This window comes from Leucopleurus acutus (assembly GCF_964270905.1).
Source record: "Leucopleurus acutus genome assembly, chromosome: 1".
Taxonomy (NCBI): Eukaryota; Metazoa; Chordata; class Mammalia; order Artiodactyla; family Delphinidae; genus Leucopleurus; species Leucopleurus acutus.
This window is the reverse complement of record NC_139142.1, coordinates 132,782,181-132,799,253: the sequence shown is the minus strand read 5'-3', so window position 1 is coordinate 132,799,253 and position 17,073 is coordinate 132,782,181. Positions and strand designations below refer to the sequence as shown.

The 17,073-nt window shown below is 37.6% G+C and overlaps 1 protein-coding gene across 1 annotated transcript in view; it reads left to right on the top strand.

Annotated features, from left to right (window-relative positions):
- The first annotated feature begins 452 nt into the window (after window positions 1–452).
- The window catches only part of HERC1 (HECT and RLD domain containing E3 ubiquitin protein ligase family member 1), a 215,496-nt gene continuing 198,875 nt past the window's right edge, over window positions 453–17,073 (top strand). Inside the window, exon 1 of the mRNA XM_082852538.1 lies at window positions 453–564. The gene's annotated coding sequence lies outside the window, so the exon portion shown is untranslated. The remainder of the gene's footprint in view (window positions 565–17,073) is intronic.

Below are 17,073 nucleotides of genomic sequence, written 5' to 3'. Positions count from 1 at the left end.
CGGGGCAGTAGGGTCTTCCAGGCCCACCACGAGGAAAAGGGGGCGCGTTGGCTGGCCCCCGTACTGCTCACCGCCGTTTATGAAACGCCCCCCAAATGTGCCTCATGCGGAGTCCGATCCTCGCGGACGCACCGAGCTGCCTGGCCTCTGCGCTGAAAGGTGAGGGCTGCGCGGTAACTGGGTGTTCTTAGAATCTAGGCTTCCCACCCCCATCCATTATTAAATCCCAGTCTCTTTTCCCGTTCTCCTGCACCCTGGCCCGAACACTCCTCCACCGAGCACTCCTCCCCCACCTACTCTTGCCTCCCGCGCTAGGCCTGGGGGGCGGGGCGCGGGCTCCAGGCTGCGCGAGAGTTCCGCCCAAGTCCCGCGAGACTCCCCGGCCGCCGCCGCTGCTGCTGTTGCTGCTGCCGCTGTTGCCGCCGCCGCCTCCTACGTCTTTCCCTTTGACAAGTCGCCGCTGCTGCAGCAAAAATAAAGGACGCGGCCACCGCAGCCGCTGCCGAGCCTGGCTCGGGTCGCCGGAGCCGCGCCCCACCCCCGCCAGCTCTGGAGCCGCGTATGGTAACGCCTTCTCTTCTGTCCTGCAGGCCGCCTGTGCGTGCGCCCAGCTGGCCCGGCAAGGCCAGCCGGAGCCGTTCGGGGGCCGCCGCCGAAGGGGGCCACTGGGGTCCTGGGTGGGAGGCAGGCAGAGGCCTGAGGAAGCCCTCCCGGCGCGGTGCGGCTCCTCGGCCCCTGAGGCCTCTCGCTGCCCGGGCGGCTACAGAGCCGCGTTAGAAGCCGAGCGGCTGGCCCGAGAGGGCGGAGGAACCCGCCCCTCTGGCGGCTTGCTGTATCAGTCCACGGGCCTCGGGGGTCGCGTCTCTGACCTCCCCCACTCCTTTATCTGCTAAGGAGAGTCCCGCCCCCCACCGGGGCTCGGACCGCGGGGTGGGGTGGCGGCCCGACTCTATTTCGGAATCCGAGGAGAGCCGCGACCCGGGTGCCCCCCGTCACCCTCCACCTTTGGAGGGGTGGAGGTTGGGACGACGTGTCTTTCCCTTTTGCTCTGCTTTTTGGGTGGGGGCAGCTCATCATCTGGTAAACCTTTTTTCAAATCTGCCTTTATAAAATAACAATTTATAAAGCTTTTGCTACTGGGAGGGGAGACGAGATACATTGTTAAGTCTCTGGGGTGAGATGAGGAGGATGAAGAGTGGAGCTGTCTCAGGGAACATAGTGAAACCTTTCCTGTGATGGGTGGCAGGTTCTTGGGAGACACAGGAGGACCGGAGCTGGTACGATCTCTCCCAGGAGGTTATGTAAAAGACATGCTGTGCATCCTAGAGAGCTGTGAAACATAGGGACAGAATTTTGCTTTAATTTAACAATGGTTTCTATAATGCAGTAGAAAATATGGATACTCAGAATAATAGGAATACCAAATCTGAACACATTGACCCATCCTCGTAATTCCATTTCCAGAGGTAGCATTTCATGGTTAACATTTTGGTGTATTTCCTAACAGACACTTAACAGTTTTTGGCTCATCCTTGACTGGGACTTCCCCATTCTATACATGTTGGAAAAATGATTTGTTTTATTTGAGTCACTTCTTTGACCTGCTTGATTAAAACTGGTTACTTGTTCATTAGCACGGGCTGTACTCTGTCATCACTATCTCTTTCATTGGGCCCTCTTCCAAAATGATTATTAGCTAAATGCTTTTAAAAAAAGAAAACATTAAAAATTATTATTTACTTGGATCTAGGACATATGTGTCTTTACAGTTCTGCCTGTGGTGGGTGCTGTAAAGGAGTAGTATTTGTGGAAAGCAAATAAACTTTGATTATTATGGTGGGAAGAAACCTGTTTACTTCAAGGCTTTATAAAATTGGCTCCCATTGGTTATTTTTAGACCCAAATCATTGTGTGGCATTGTTTGTTTCATAGTGCTTTTGTGATTGGGATGGGATGGGATGGGGTGGGATGGACATTGATTATGTAGATTTCTATAGTGTGTGTTTATACAAGCAAAATTGAGTGTCCTTGGTACCTGTGTGCATATATGTGCATATATATGTACACACATGTGTATTAAGCACCTGTACGCATTCATAAATCTTGGAAGTGAGTTAAAATGTATTGTTATATTATTTGAAGAAAGAAAGCATTAGGTTGGGCAAAGAATAGTCTTGCAATATTTCCCCCAAATCACATGACAGTTTTATATGGCAGAATGAGACATCTAGGGAGGTTGAAAATCTGGAGGCTTTTAAAAATAGGATAGATTGTCATCTATCTGGGGTTGTCATTGGAATGGCCTATTAAGGCCTCTTGTAATTCTAAACTTTTATGAATTTTGCTTTCCCTAAGGTTCTTATCACTTTGCTTCTTAAATTTCTAGTCATGCTGTTTGCTCGTGACACTTACCCATTCATTTGCTCGTCATGTATTCCACTCCCAATGCAGGCATCGTGGTGGTGCGTGGAGGAGAAAGCAAATGTAAACATGTCACTTAATCTGTTTATTAATATAAACATCTGAAAATCTTATTTGATAAAAGGAATTTCAGAAGACTTGTTGATTAGGCTGGGTTGGTTAGTAGAGGATGCAAATAATAAATACAGTACAATTCTAATGTCCCAAGCATTTTTTCCCAAAAAAGATGAAATTACTCAATATTTGAAATTTTAAAAAAAAGACTGCATACATTGAACAGCTGATTTTTTAAAATTCAGATTTTCAGAACTTAAAATAACAATGATGATGACTTTGTAGTTTAGGGTGTGGAGAGAAGTTTGTATTAGGATAAAAGCAAATTGACTTGAGAAAAACCTTGAATTTTATGGTTGGACGACTATGTGATAATAAGTAACAAACTTACTGTAATCTATTGACAGTTTTTTATGTAAATAAAACTTTGGCTTAACAGACAAATGAAATATGTTATTTTGGGCACATACTACAGATTATCACGATATTGAAAACATAAAAAAAAATTGGTTGTTTTAAAAGAAGTTTGCAAAGCCAGTAAAGTTGCAACAGCAGCAAATTTTTTTTGACTAAAAAGGCAGAAGGTATAAAAAACATAACGTAGGTAATTTACTTTTTAGATGCCCCATCTGGTTTTTATGATTTTAGTTTGTTCTGCTGTCACTTACTAGACCCTCTAAATTAATGGGAATATTAAATTCCAGATGAGATCCCTGAGCAAGGGAATAAGACATTCGCATAAGATGATCGATTGATGGATTTTATTTATTTTTAACTTTATTTTGAAATAATGTTAGACTTACAGAAACGTTGCAAAGATAGTACAGAGAGTTCCTATATACCATTCACATAGCATCCTCTATTGTTGAAGACTTACATAACAATGATCAAACCCAGGAAATTCGCATTGGTGAAATATTATTAACTAAACTACAGACTTTATATGAATGTCACCAGTTTTTCCCCAATATATATATATTTTTTTCTCTTCCGGGATCTAATCCAGGATCCCACATTGCATTTAGTTGTTAATATCTTCCTCGTCTTGTCTACAATCTGTGACAGTTCCTCTGTTTTTCCTTGTCTTTCATGACCTTGACACTTTTGATGAGTACTAGTCGGTTATTTTGTATAATATTTCTCATTTTGGGTTTGTCTGATGTTTTTCTCATGATTAGATTGAGGTTCTGTATGTTTGCAAGAAAACTACAAAAGGGATGTGTCCTCACTGCATCATACTAGAGGGTACATGGTGCTGATATGTCTTATTGCTAGTGATATTTTAACCTTGATTGCTTTATTAAGGTGAACTCTGCTGTATTCTCCACTATAAAGTTACTGTTTTTCTTTCTGTAATTGATACATATCTTAAGGGAGATACTTTGAGACTATGCAGATAGTTTCTCCTCAAACTTTCTCCCCCTGATTTTAGCAACCATTGGTGGATGTTGTCTGCAACAGTTATTACTGTGGTATTTGCCTACTGGTGATTTTGTTATTTCCCTCGTTCCTTTTACATTTATTATTGGAATTCTTCTGTAAGAAAGAGATGTCCCTTCCTCATTTATTTGTTAAATTATTTATTTTTATAAGTATGACTTCATGGATATTTATTTTATTCTACAGATCCCACTTCAATAGTATCATTATCTTATTGCTCAGATTCTTCCAGTTTTGGCCATTAGGAGCTTTTTCGGGTTGTCCTCCACCCTTTTTTGAGCACTTCCTTATATTCTGGCACCACAGGCTATATTCCATGCTGATCTTGTATTTTTCCTTGTACCTGTCCTGAAATCAACTACTTCTCTAAGGAGATCTTGTTCCTTTTATTGGAGAACAGAATTTAAATCAAGATCTGAATGCTAGGTATGCTCACTGGGGTGTCATTGCTCCTAGGCCCTCAGAGGACAGAGCTAGGAGATATATGTATATATACTAACCTGCTCACACATGCTAGCAGACACACACACACACACACACACACTTATTTCTGTACTTGTCTTTCTCTATATTTTAAAAACCATATTTGAGTTCATATTAATATCTTGTATTCCAGTCCAACAGCACAAGGTTCATTCCAACCTTTTCTTTTTATTTATTTATTTAATTAATTTTTATTGGCGTATGGCTGCTTTACAATGTTGTGTTAGTTTCTGCTGTACCAACCGTTTCTTATTTGTAACTTTTTTTCCTGACAGTGAGAAACCCGCCTCTCATTATCTATAATACTGTATACTAATTTATTTGTTCAATTTTAGAATGCACATCAAGTAGTGACCGATTGCTAACCCTTATGAGAAACATATTTACCAATGAGTGCAGTATTTGTATACATGTTTTTTTTCTTGTCTTTAGCCTTGCAGTATGTAGTCAACATACTGTTTTTCAAAGTTACTTAGGTTAATTCTTTTGTTCCTCACTTCCTTTAGTGTGGTTATATTATTCATCTGTAATGCAGTTCTCATTCTTTGTATCCTATCTTGGGTTCCTCCAATTCTGGTTGATTTTATTTCTTTTGGTATATGAAACATTACTGCTACTAAACATTACATTAAAAAACATATACTCATAATTGTCACTCCTTATTCCTACTACCCTATTCCCATTCCCTCCCCTCCCCCTTTTCCCCACCTGTTTTCCATGCCCTTAGGTAACCAGCTTCTTTAGTTTCTCGTTTATCCTTCCATTATCTTTTACACAGATGAACAGATTGTGTTTTTTTGGTATTCCTTTTTTTCTTGCATGCAGTTTTTTAAATTGAGGTACAATTCACAAAACACAAAGCTCACCCTTTTGAAGTGTACAAATCATTGTTTTTTAGTCTATTCATAAGGTTGTGCAACCATCACCACTACCTAATTTTAGAACATTTTCATTATCCGGAAATGAAACCCTGTATTCATTAGTAGTCACTTCCTATTCCCCCTTCTCCAGCCACTAGTAACCATACTTTGTTTGTATGAATTTGTCTATTCTGGACATTTCTTGTAAATGGAATCATATGATATGTGGACTTTTGTGCCTGACTTCTTTCACTTAACGTAATCTTTTCTATGTTCATCTATGTTATAGCATGTGTCAATACTTCATTCTTTTTATGGCTGAATAATATTCCATTGTATGAATATACCACACTTTGTTCATCCATGCATCAGTTGCTGGACATTTGGGTTTTCTTTTCTTTTCTTTTTTCTTTTTTGGCTATTATGAACATTCAGGTACAAGTTTTTATGTGGACGTATGTTTTCAATTCCCTTGGGTATATACCTAGGAGTGGAATTACTGGGTCGTATGATAACTTTTTGAGGAACTGCCAAACTCTTTTTCCCATTCCCTTCTTTCTTATATGAAGAGTGGCATGTTATAGATACTTTCTGCACCTTTTTTTCAACTTACTAGTATGTCCTGGAAATCACCCCAACAGTTCATTCTTTTGAAGAGATAGTCTTTTGATATTCTCCATTCTTTTTTTAAAAAAATTAAAAATTTTTGATTTATTTATTTTTTGGCAGCACCATGTGGCTTATGGGATTTTAGTTCCCTGGCCAGGGATCTAATGCAGGGTCCCAGTAGTTAGAGCGCTGAGTCCTAACCAGTGGATCACCAGGGAATTCCCAGATATTCTCCATTCTTTTTTACAGCTGTATAGTACTCTACTGTGTAGATGTATCCTAAGTTATTCAGTCATTCTTTTATATGTGAGCACTTAGGTTGTTTCCTATATTTTGCAGTTATAAACAAATTTGCAGTAAGTGACCTGTGAATATATATTTTTGTAGTGTAAGAGATGTATCTTCAGGGTAGATTCCTGTAAGTGGGATTGCTGGGTCAAAAGTTCTGTGCATATGTAGTTTTGTTAGGTATTGCCAAATTTTCCTCCAGGAGTGTTGTAATAATTTGCGTTCCCACCAGTAATGTATGAGAGCACCTGTTTTCACCACAGCCTTACCAACAGAATGTGTTGTTGTGCTTTTTAATATTTTTTTTTTTGCCAGAGACGAGTGATTTTAAAAAATGCCCTGCAGTCATTTCAGTGACCGGAACCCATCGTGGAAGGGCACTTAATGCCTGCTGTTGGCAGGTTCCTTTTTTTTTTTTTGGTCGCATTGGGTCTCCATTGCTGCGTGCGAGCTTTCTCTAGTTGTGGCGAGCGGGGGCTACTCTTCATTGTGGAGCACGGGCTCTAGGCGTGCGGGCTTCAGTAGTTGTGGCTCTAGGGCTCTAGAGCGCAGGCTTAGTAGTTGTGGCGAGTGGGCTTAGTTGCTTTGTGACATGTGGGATCTTCCTGGACCAGGGCTTGAACCTGTGTCCTCCGCATTGGCAGGCGGATTCTTAACCACTGCGCCACCAGGGAAGTCCCGTTGGCAGGTTCTTACAGCTTGAAAATGAAATATATTGTCCACTAATACTGTACTGATGACCTGTAGGTTATTTTGTGCAGGGGAAATTGACTAGAAGGCAATTTCCGATCTAGCCAGGATTGCTCATTTGAAACTTTTTGCATTTAATGGAGTTGCTGCATTGATTCATAATACCTGTGCTCTGAAATACTTGTGGAGTTTAACAAAGGATAACTGAAATTGTAAGGAGAATATTTTTTCCTCTAGAGTATGTATGAGATAGTAATTATTGGTTCACATTGTATGTTAGTTATTTTGAACAGGACATACAGTACATATTGACACTATGGTATGGTAGTTATTTGAACAGTAATGGCTTTATCTGGAATCTGTTTTATTTCCATAAGAAAGAAGGCCAATCTTAAGGAAGAAGAAATCGAGAGTTTAAAGTTCTGGATTAGGATAATCCTATCAGATTTTAGTGGTGCCAAGAAACTAAGACAACATGAAAAACATCTCCATCTTACAAGGTAACAGGTTCTTCTGCTCAGGGAGGCTGGAAATTTAGGTTCTTTCACCAAAAAGGACATTGTTCCAGGTGCTTGGAACACATTAATGAAAAAACAAATATTCTTGCACTGGAGGAGCTTATATTCTAGTGTTTTTCTGATGAATTGATGTTCTCAGGAAAACAGATGATGAGTGCTGATTGTGAGTAGAATCAGCAGAGGTCTGGTGTATTCTTACAATCACCTTTAGTGGTATAAAACCCTCAAATAACACTTTATTTTACTGGTTACAAAGCAAAGCCATGAAAAGGTTTCCACAAGATGGTAACTTATGTTGTTCACCAATCTTTTTTTCTCTCATTTTAAGTGATTCCAACCACTAGTAGTAGTAGTAGTAGTAGTAGTAGAATAATAATAATAACAATAGAATAATAATATATATAGTATAGTTTTTTTCTCATCTGGGGTTCCATGAGAGAACTAAACCCTAATGTTCTAGGACATTTGAGCATTAATTGTATGTGAAGAATAAACTTCTCTCCAGTGCACCTAGAATGGCACTAGTTATCTACTGTCCTTGGGAGAGTTGAAAAAGATTCATTCCAATATTCATTTCAAGTTCTATGGTTCAGATGATGAACCCGGTTGAGAAAGGTCATAGTCATTATAGTTAATTAGATATTTTGTTTGTTTGTTTTTCTAACTTATTACCACTTATTAGTAGAGTGATGTTGGATAAGTTTTTATCTCTTAGCCTATTTTCTGATCTATAAAATGGGAATGATGATAGTTGCTACCTCATAGGGCTCATGTGGAGATTAAACAAAAAAGTTTTTCCCATCTACATTTATCCATTTCTGTGGCTTTAAGAACTATCTAAATGTTGATTGACTTCCACATTTATATCTTCAGCCCTGACCCCTTTCCTGAGGTACAGTGTCATAGTTCATCTGCTTATTCCATATCTCATTTGGCTGTCTAAAAGGCTTCTCAAACTAAATTTGCACAACACAGAAGTTGTGATTCCTGTCCTCACCATTTCCTCCCAATGTGCCCTTAGTAAATGGCAGGACCATTTACCTAGTCACTCAGGCCAAAAGCCTAGGTGTCACATGTGATTCTTTTCTTTTCTTTATACCCTATAATCAGCCCATCAGCAAATCCTCTTGGTTCTGTCTTTTGAATATATTTCTAATGTGATCAGATATCATCATCTCTACCTTATTACTCTGGTCTAAACCACCATCATGTCCTGGTTAGATAATTACAAGAGTCTCTTAACTGTTTTCCTTGTTTTCTCACTTGACCTCCTACAGTCTATTCTGCCGTTTCACAGCTAGAATGATCTTTTTAACTGTTCATCAGATAAGCCACTCCTCTATTTAATACTTTATAATGACTTCCTTTTATAATTAAAATAACAGGCAGATTCCTGGCCATGGCCTGTAAAGTCCTCCATGATGTAGTCCCTGTCTCCTTCTCTCTGTTCACTCCACTTCTGCTACACTGAACTTTGCTATGTTCTTTGATCATGCCAGGTGCATTCCCAGGGCTTAATACTTGTTCTTGCTCTGTTCTTCCCTCAGGTCTTTGTACTGCTTGCTCCCTCACGTCATTCAAGTGTCTGCTTAAAAAGGGGTTCAGAGAGTCTACCTCTTTAGAGATCTCCAATGAGCACACTATACAAACTAGTGATCACCTTGCCCCTAATTTCTCCTTGTCTCTCTTGCTTTATTTTTTTATAGTACACTTTCTGAAATTTAATGATTTATTTGTCTACTTGTTTATTACTTGTCTTCCTCACTGGAATGTAAACTCTGTGAGAGCAGGAACTCCATAACCTGTTCATTCCAGTGCCTAGAAAAGTCCCTGACACATAGTAAGCCAGAGATGCAGCTCTAGGTAGTTGTCTGTGGAGTGAAGTTATCTCTAAATTAGATTAAGTGATTCTGCCTTTTTAAGATTTTAAGCCACAGAAGAACTATTAAATCAGTTAAGCAATGCTGTGAATTTTTTGCATTAGACACTCATATGTGAAGTGTTAAGATTTAGAATTTATAACATTATCAGGAGCAAATAATTGTTCAAATATGTGCTAAGTAATATTTAAAAAATGAGCTTGAAAAAAAAAAAAAGCTTGGAGTGTAGCTCTTGTGTTTGTTGCAGTGTTTAACATACTTTGGTTGTCCTCTAATTATATGTTAATGTAATAATAATATTTCCTCTTGCTCTGGCAAGCTATTTTTCCTCACTGTAAACTCTTGATTTAAAGTCTCCGTTGATCTTGATTTTTTTGGGGGGGAATATGTTATTATCCAAGTTTTTTTTTTTTTAAACCTAATATAGTAGGATTTATAGAAGCCCTTTTAAATTTTGCCATTTGAGAAGACCTTTCCTGTTAGTCACTATACAAAACTGTTCATGGGAAGTTTTATGTGATACAATTCAAATAAACAGCTTTGCTAACTGATAGTAGTAGAAAGCTAGGATAACCTAGGAATATTATATTATCTATGTGTTAATATAATTTAAAAGCATGTGGGGCCCAGTATCTTTTATATAAAGTATCATTGAACTTTCTTATACAACTAAACATCCAGTGATATATTGATACATTGAAATTTTATCAGTAATATGGTCATAGTTTGACTTCTTAAAATTGCTCATTCTTTTGAAAGGAAGGAATGACGACGAATGATGGAGAGATTTATGTAATTTAGTGAAGGTGGTGTGGTGGAGTGGCCAGATGCACAAATAAAGTAATAATATTCGGTAACACTTACTGAGCATTTATTGTGCACCAGGCACTATTCTGAGAACTTTATTGTATAAATAATATTAAATCTGGTTGAATTGTTTATTATTTAAGCCACGTTTATTTTGTAGATAGGAAATTGAAGCACAGAAAGGTTAAGTAACTTGCCCAGGATCACATAGCTAGTAAGTGGTGGAGCCTGGATTAGAATTCAGAAAGAAAGGCAGTTGTCCGTGGAAACTGTGGGAGGCAGAGCATGGAAACCGCCAGCCTCAGTGTGATGGTTTTGTCTGATCTAAAATCCCATCCAAATAATGTCGTTTGGGCAGGGCCATTCTACATAGGTGTTCAGAAACTCATGTTGACAGTGAGACAGACTTTTAGGTGTCGCATGTTGCTTTGACTTCTTAAAGAATGTTTCTAGTTTTCTTCTGCCAAAGAAGGGTAATAGATGTTAGAAGAGAACAACAATTGGAATAAGGATTGAACGTTGCTATAGAAAGGTGAATATTAGTGAATCTTTATACCCTGAAGTAAGTTTTTCTTGGTAGACCTTGAAACAATGACATTAAGTAGCAAGTTTAGTCTGCAAACTGTCTAGAGTGCAAACAAGTAATGAAATAATAATGCCTTATATTTGTATATAGCCTTTCAGTTTTGAAAGTAGTTTGGTAAACATTTTCCCAATTTATCTTCATAATACCTCTGTGGGATAGGCAGGGTAGATATTCTGCCATTTGATAAACTTCCACAGAGGAGAGAGGTAGCTGCCTAATAAACAAGCCCTTGAATAACCTCTAGTTGCTAGACCCTCTTTTATGAAGGTTCTATTCATAAAGGAAGTTGCTATTCCTTTGCAAAACTGCCAGAGTGTAAGTGGTGGACTTCTGCATTGTATGGTGTTATGGGCTTGATCTCTTAAATTAGTGATTGGAAAGTTGCTTAATCTGGAGGCAGAAGACACTTGGCATGATGAAAGGGCAAAGATGGCCTGTTGTAATTGGCATGTTCTTAGTGTTATTCTTAAAGCCTAGGCATTTTTGAGAAATATAATTTAGATTAAAAATATAAAATTTAAGATTAAAATATAAATTAAAAATATAATTACAATACTGTTTTGATCTTTTTTAAACCAGTATTTTTCACTAAGACCTTTTACAGTTAGGCTGTAGTAATATTGATGCTGTTTTGATTGCACTGTAGATTAGCATAGGGGTGGGGCACTTTGCTTTTTTAAAGTCAGAAAGAGTTTGGTAGCTTTTGAAAAGAATCATGTAATGTGTGGCAGTAGGGAAATGCTGATAAAAGTTTAGTATGTCACCTGTTTCCCCTGTTCATTTTGAAACTATTCTGAATTGCTTCGGTTAATTTAAATTAGTCTGAGATATGAAAAGGAATTTTTCAAAACTCTTTAAAGATATGCTGTATAAGGGAATAAAGTCAGATGCAAATTCACAGAATCATTTCACTTTAAAGTAATTCATGATTGACAAAATGTGACATTGTTTTGCAAAAATCTAAAGAATTGCTGAATGTTTTGTATTTTTAAGTTGTAGCTTTCAGTTCTCAGTGATATTCTCCCTTTCCATGGTGCTCTCTTGTAACTGCCTCCTTATAACCAACCCCTCCCTCTTGGTCTGCCTTCTGTTGGTTTGGCTCTTTATTTCAGAGTAGGTAGGCAGGAAAGAGTTCTTGTACACAAGATAAAACTAGTCCTGTTTGGAGCTCAGTGAGCTGGAGCACTTATGCAATATGTCTGCTGACGATAAACTCCAGAAGTACCATAAGCCCACAGGAGTAGAAAGATAGCGATGACTCTGCAATATTGTCTGCAACTTAAATAGAAATTAAAAAAAATCATAATTAAACTATTTTTTTTTCATGGAAAGCCATAAATTAGCTAGATATTGTTAACAGACTTGTAAATAAGAGTTAATTACATAGGAGAGTTTAGCATGTTGAGTGTTAGTGAAATTCTTGTCAAATGATTTCTTTTAGTACTTTATAAACATGATTTGTTCATAGTAAACTTAAACTCACTTATGCTTGACTGTGCATTAATCTGTTATGGGACTATGTAGAGGCTATTTGCAGTCCTAGGTAGGTAATTCAATTCCCAGACAGTGTTTTTTTTAAAATCTTTTTTATTACAAAGTATTTTAAACATATATTAATATAAAAGTAGAAAGGATAGTTTAAACAGCTCCTATGTACCCATCATTGAGCCTCCAGAATTATTATAGACAGTATTATTTTCTCTATATTTCTATCCACCACTACCCCACTCCCAACTCTTGACTTCTTTGAACCATATCCCAGACATGTTTAATTTGTAAATTTCAGATATTTAATTTGTAAATTTCAGGTATTTCAGTATGGATCTTTAAAAGTCACTCTCTCTTTTTTATAAAATAAGCATAATACCATTATCTTACCAAAAAAATTTATAGCAAGTTCTTAATATCAAATATGTAATCAGGTTCATATTTTTCTGATTGTTTTATACACACACAGTTTGCTTGAAGTGGGATCCATATAAGGTCCATACTTTACAATTGTTTGTCTTGTATATTAAATCACTTTTAATCTTGAGACTCTCCTTCCATCTTTCTTTTTTTCTTAAAATTTTTTGCTAAAAGAAAACAGGTTTTTGAGAAGTTTCCAAGAGTTTCATTTTGATGATTGCATCTCTGTACTGTAATGTCATTTAACATGTTCTGTCTCCTGAATTTCCTGTAGTAAATTGATAGAATTCATCAGATTTTTTTTTTTCTTTTGGTAAGAGTACTTCATAGGAGGAATTTGTGTTTCCATCAGGAAGTATGTAAGGTCTTGTCATCTCTCTTTGTGACGTTTGCAGCTATTGATGATCATTGCTTTGATTTACTAATTCATCAGGGATTGCAAAATAGTGAAATCCTATTGTTCATGTATTAGATAGTTCTTCAACAGTGTAAATTGTATATTTAGGGCCTTGTATTTATATCAGAACTGGTTCTGGGATGATTTGACAGTGTTCTGTAGTGAATTCCTTTAAAAAGGGAAGAGCACAAGTTTTTATTATTGAAAATTCAGAAAAAACTTGGGAGTATTGAATAACTAGAGTTGTTTAAAGGACATTTGGCCAATAAATAGCTGAACATCTCATCATGAGATAATAGCTTGTCACCTACCATATGTAGCTGGTCATTGGTGTTTGTTCTTTTACCGTCAGTGTTCATATTCAGAAATTTCAAAAAGTAATTTGTACAAGGCAGCAATTGTTAGTTTTTTGAGTTGGATTTCTCAGCATGAATTTGAGAACAGGCTTTGTGTGTGAATCAGATTTAAGAAATATTAAGTTTATGTAACATAGCATATTTTGTATTAAAAGTTGTCAAAGAACTAGAGCAGCAGCATTTCCCAATGTAGCACCTTGACAAAAGCGTTTTAGGGTCAAATAAACTTGGTAAACAATGTGCACTTTTTCCTCTCTTGGAACGTAATATAGTACATACTAGCATGTAAAAGACCTACAGTAAAGGAACCTGTTTAACATTAACTCAGCATTTTCCAAATTTATTTGATCACTGAACCTTCGCCCTCTTCCCCCATAACATCTAGAAGAACTAGTGGAACAAATTTTCTAGGGAAACACATTTTGGGAAATGTTGGATTAGAGGGTTTGAACAGAGAATAAAGAAAAATGTCCAATGATGATGAGTGTGTATGACTTCACTACAATGATGTGGAGAAATTTTTGATAAGCAAATAATAAGACATTTTTTTTCAATGAGAAAAAAAGTAAGAGGCAAATGTTGTTTGTTTGTTTTATCTTAGCCTGTAAGCATTATACTTTTAGAGAAGCAATGTTAGAAAAAGACTTCAGTCACATATAACATTAACTATATGCCAGGCACTGTTTTCAGTCCTTTATATATAATTTGTAATTTGTTTAATCTTTACAACAAACTTATCCAGTAGGTGCACTGTTGTTATCCCAATTTTGCAGATAAGGAAATTGAGGCACAGAGAGATTAAGTAAATAGTTCAAGGTTACACTGCAGTGTTGGTGATACAGCAGAGCCAGAATCTGGACCTAGGCACCTGGCTCCAGAGTCCTGTGCATAGCTACTACTCTACACTGCAAGATGTGGCAGATGAAGATCATGAAATATAAATTAGATTAAGAGGGGATATAAAGTCTGTTTGGAAGGACCATACATATTTTCTTTAACTTTCAGGCAGTCAGGGCCTACGAGAAGAATGTGGAGAGCTGACTGTATCCCAGTGAAGATAGAAAACATGGAGACCTGGGAAGTGTTATCAGTAAAAAAGGTACACCTCTTGAAGACATAAATTAGTTGTGAGTAGAAGGCTGAGTTAAGAGGACACTGTTAATACCAGAATTTCAGAAGTAGAAGGGAATTGGAGCTTACTTTATAAGACCGCCTCATTTTATATATGAGATCTGAGTTTACATAGTTTGTTCATGTGCTTGTAGTAGTAATCATAGCTCACATGAGTATATTTCATTAAAACACTTTCACGTAGATTCTTGTTTGATCCTCTAAACAATCCTGGAAGGTAGGTAGGTTCTGTATTTTCCACAACAAAGCTGGTTCTTGAATTTAGATATTCTGCATCCTAAAGGCTAAAATTTCCTATACTATTTCACATTGCCTCAGTTCTTAATAACATATATTAAAGAAGACTACTGCATGCTTTTGAAATGAGATGAGGACTTGGGTCAGAAAGAAAAGCTGCATTTTAACAAATGGAAATGACTCCCTCCTAAGTGTAAAAAGTAATGTATGCTGGGGCTTCCCTGGTGGCGCAGTGGTTGAGAATCTGCCTGCTAATGCAGGGGATATGGGTTTGAGCCCTGGTCTGGGAGGATCCCACATGCCGCGGAGCAGCTAGGCCTGTGAGCCACAACTACTGAGCCTGCGCGTCTGGAGCTTGTGCTCCGCAACAAGAGAGGCCGCCACAGTGAGAGACCCGCGCACCGCGATGAAGAGTGGCCCCCGCTCACCACAACTAGAGAAAGCCCTCGCACAGAAACGAAGACCCAACACAGCCAAAAATAAATAAATAAACTCCTACCCCCAACATCTTCTTTAAAAAAAAAAAAAAAGTAATATATGCTGTTGTAAAAAGTAACATTTAGATGGTATAGGGAAGTACAAAGAAAAAAGTGAAAACTCACACCACACAGAGTAACTGCCGTTAATTCTCATGTGTAGTTCTCCACATTTTTTCTAGATCTTTTATATATTCAGAGAATTGTTTCAAAATTATATATGTATTGTTTTATAACCTAAAATACTGTATTCTTAGAATATTCATAGGCATTTGGTCTTTTGCCTCTACTGTAGTAAAAAGGTACCTGTGGGGACAGCAGGCATAAAATGGTAACATCCTGGGCCAACTGAGATGTATAGTCCCCTCCCCAGTACACACACTTTAATAGCTGACCTGTTAGTAACAGGGTGAATAGATAAAAAACGTGTTTGGGGTTAGGTTAATTTAAGGAGGCAGTGAGTACAGCAGTCGCCTCTTATCCATGGTTTCGCTTTTTTTTTTTTAAATGGGGTATAGTTGTTTTACAATGTTGTGTTAGTTTCTACCGTACAGCGAAGTGAATCAGCCATATGTATACATATATCCCCTCTTTTTTTGATTTCCTTCCCATTCAGGTCACCACAGAGCACTAAGTAGAGTTTCCTGTGCTATACAGCAGGTTCTCATTAGTTATCTATTTTATACATATTAGTGTATATATGTCAATCCCAATCTCCCAATTCATCCCACTCCCCTTTCCCCCTTGGTGTCCATATGTTTGTTCTGTACGTCTGTGTCTCTATTTCTGCCTTTCAAACAGGTTCATCTGTACCATTTTTCTAGATTCCACGTATATGCATTAAAATACGATATTTATTTTTCTCTTTCTGACTTACTTCACTCTGTATGACAGTCTCTAGGTCCATCCAAATCTACCCACTGTCAACCATGGTCCGAAAATATTAAATGGAACATTCCAGCAATAAACAATTCATAATTTTTAAATTGCTCGCCATTCTGAATAACCTGACTAAATTTCCTGTGGTCCTGCTCCATCCCGTCTGGGATGTGAATCATCCCTTTGTACGGTGCTTGTGTTCTAGTAACCCTTGTTTTACTCAATAATGGCCCCAAAGTGCAAGAGTAGTGATGCTGGCAATTTGGATATGCCAAAGAAGCAGTTAAGTGCTTCCTTTAAGTGAAAAAGTTAAAGTTCTCAACTTCATAAGGAAAGACAAAAATCTATGCTGAGGTTCCTAAACTCTATGATAAGAATGAATCTTCTATCTGTGAAATTGTGAAGAAGGAAATAGGATTTTGTACTAGTTTTGCTGATGCACTTCAGACTGCAAAAGTTATGGCCATAGTGCAGAAGTGCTTAGTTAAGATGGGAAAGGCATTAAACTTGTACTGTAAGATATTTTGAGAGAGCGAAGGACCATATTCACATAATTTTTATTATAGTATATTGTTATGTATACTCTTTTATTACAGTATATTGTTACATTGTTCTATCTTATTATTATTGTTAATCTTTTACTGTGCCTAATTTATACATTAAACTTTATAATAGGTATGTATGTATAGGAAAAACATAATATATTTGTATTTGGTACTATCCTCAGTTTCAGGTATCCACTGGGGGTCTTGGAACATATTCCCTGTGGATAAGGGGGGACTACTGTAGTGTAAAGCTTTATTTTATTGTTTTTTTCTGTAGAATTTGGGATTATTGATTGTTTTGTAGTTTGGTAGGGGAAAAAACTCTTTTCACACTATACTGGATTAAAAGACAAGTAACTCAGATCTCTTTAAGTAAACATTAAAAGGAATAAAGTATGGGACTTCCCTGGTGGCACAGAGGTTAAGAATCCACCTGCCAGTGCAGGGGACACGGGTTGGAGCCCTGGTCCGGGAGGATCCCATATGCCGCGGAGCAACTAAGCCCATG